Source organism: Cebus imitator, unplaced genomic scaffold (assembly GCF_001604975.1).
Source record: "Cebus imitator isolate Cc_AM_T3 unplaced genomic scaffold, Cebus_imitator-1.0 Scaffold919, whole genome shotgun sequence".
Classification (NCBI taxonomy): domain Eukaryota; kingdom Metazoa; phylum Chordata; class Mammalia; order Primates; family Cebidae; genus Cebus; species Cebus imitator.
Genome location: NW_016108234.1, coordinates 1 through 2177, shown reverse-complemented (window position 1 = coordinate 2177; position 2177 = coordinate 1). Strand labels below are relative to the sequence as shown.

The following is a 2177-nucleotide window of genomic DNA, read 5'->3' as shown; positions in this document are numbered from 1 at the left end:
GGCTCACTACAACCTTTGCCTCGTGAGTTTAGGGGAATCTTGTGCCTCAGCCTCCCGAGCAGCTGGGATTACAGGTGTCTGCCACCTTGCCTAGCTAATTTTTGTATGTTTGGTAGAGACAGGGTTTCACCATGTTGGCCAGGCTGGTCTCTAGCTCCTGACCTCCAGTGATCCGCCAGTCTCAGCCTCCCAAAGTGCTGGGATCACAGGCGAGAGCCACCACACCCAGCCCATTTATTTCTGAACAGACAATACATTTGTGAAACCCATCTCTACTAAAAACACCAAATTCACAGGCATGGTGGTGCATCCTTTAATCCCAGGTACTCAGCAGGCCAAGACAGGAGAATCGCTGAAACCCGGGAGGCAGAGGTTACAAGGACCTGAGATCACGCCATTGCACTCCAGCCTGGGCAACAAGAGCGAAACTTTGTCTCAAAAAAGCAAAAACGAAAAACCAGAATAGCCAGCAACCCATAACAGCACGCGTTTTGTAGATGAGAAACCTGGGATGCAAAGACACAGCTAGTGAATGGTGGAATCAGGATTCAAATTCAGGCTGCCTAGTCATGAGGACCATATTCAGAGAATTAAAGGAAATTGTTTTGTTTTGATTTTTTTTTCTTCAGGTTCCAGGGTGTGTGTGCAGGACGTGCAGGTTCTTTACATAGATGAACGTGTACCATGGTGGTTTGCTGCACAGACCAACCCATCACTTAGGCATTTAGCCCAGCATCCATTAGCTGTCCTTCCTGATGCTTTCCCTCCTCACAGCCCCACCCCTCGACGAGCCTCGGTGTGTGTTGTTTCCCCGAAATGTGTCCATGTGTTTTCATCGTTCAGCTCCCACTTATAAGTGAAAACAGGCAGTGTTTAGTTTTCTGTTCCTGCGTTAGTTTGCTGAGGTTAACAACTTCTAGCTTCATTCATGTCCTTGCAAAAGACATGAACTTGTTTCTTTCTTTTTTTTGTGTGTGTGTGAGATGGAGTTTCATTCTTGTCGCCCAGACTGGAGTGCAATGGCGCGATCTCGGCTCACTGCAACCTCTGCCTTCCGGGTTTAAGCAATTCTCTTGCCTCAGACTCCTGAGTAGCTGGGATTACAGGCGCCCACCACCACGCCCAGCTAATTTTTTGTATCATTAGTAGAGACCGGGTTTCACTGTTGGTCAGGTTGGTCTCGAACTCCTCACCCCGTGATCCCCCCACCTCAGCCTCCCTAACTGCTGGGATTACAAGTATGAGCCACCGTGCCCAGCCCAGATAGGCTCTTAATGTGAGGTTTTATGGGAATCTGGAGGAGTTAGGCTGTACTCATATTGTCACTGTAGGTGTCAGAAGCTAAAAGGGATTCTGATGTCTTTTTTATTATTTATTTATTTTTTTGAGACGGTGTCTCTCTCTGTCGCCCAGGCTGGAGTGCACTGGCACAATCTCAGTTCATTGCAACCTCTGCCTCCCAGGTTCAGGCGATTCTCCTGCCTAAACCTCCCTAGTATCTGGGACTACAGGCGCCCGACACCATGCCCAGCTAATTTTTTGTATTTTTAGTAGAGATGGGGTTTCACCATGTTGGCCAGGCTGGTCTTGAACTCCTGACCACAGGTGATCCACCTACTTTGGCCTCCCAAAGTGCTGGGATTACAGGCGTGAGCTACCACGCTTGGCCATGTTTTTGTCTTCCCTGTTGTTTTGGGGGTTCACTAGAGACTTCTTCGTCACAAGGTCTGAGACTGGCAGTTACTTCTGTTGCACTCCCTGTAACATACAGGTGTCCTGAGGATGGAGTGGCTGGTGCGGTGTGGAGGGAGGGAAGTGTTCTCTAGTCCTGTGATGAGGCTTCTAGGGAGTCTGGGGCCCTGTGCTGCGCCCTCCAGAATGCCTCTCAGTTTTCCCCTCTTTGCTGAGATTGAAAGGATAGAGGTTTGGCATTTCCCTTTCCCAGGCTGGCAGTGTTCTGCAAAAATAGTTTTCCTTGAGGGCAGTTTTATCTTTTACTCTTTAAAAAACATTTTTTTCTTTTCAAGGTTTCTGGTGCAGCAGGTGGTATTTGGTTACATGAGTAAGTTCTGTCACGGTGATTTGAGATTTTGGTGCACACATCCCCTGAGTAGTCTACACCGAACCCAATTTGTAGTCCTTTGTCCCTCACCCCGTTTCCACCCTTTCCTCCTGAG

General features: G+C 48.5%; 1 pseudogene; it reads left to right on the top strand.

Moving 5' to 3' along the window:
* The first annotated feature begins 1902 nt into the window (after positions 1 to 1902).
* LOC119469871 lies at positions 1903 to 2018 on the top strand (annotated as a pseudogene).
* The last annotated feature ends 159 nt before the right edge of the window (positions 2019 to 2177 follow it).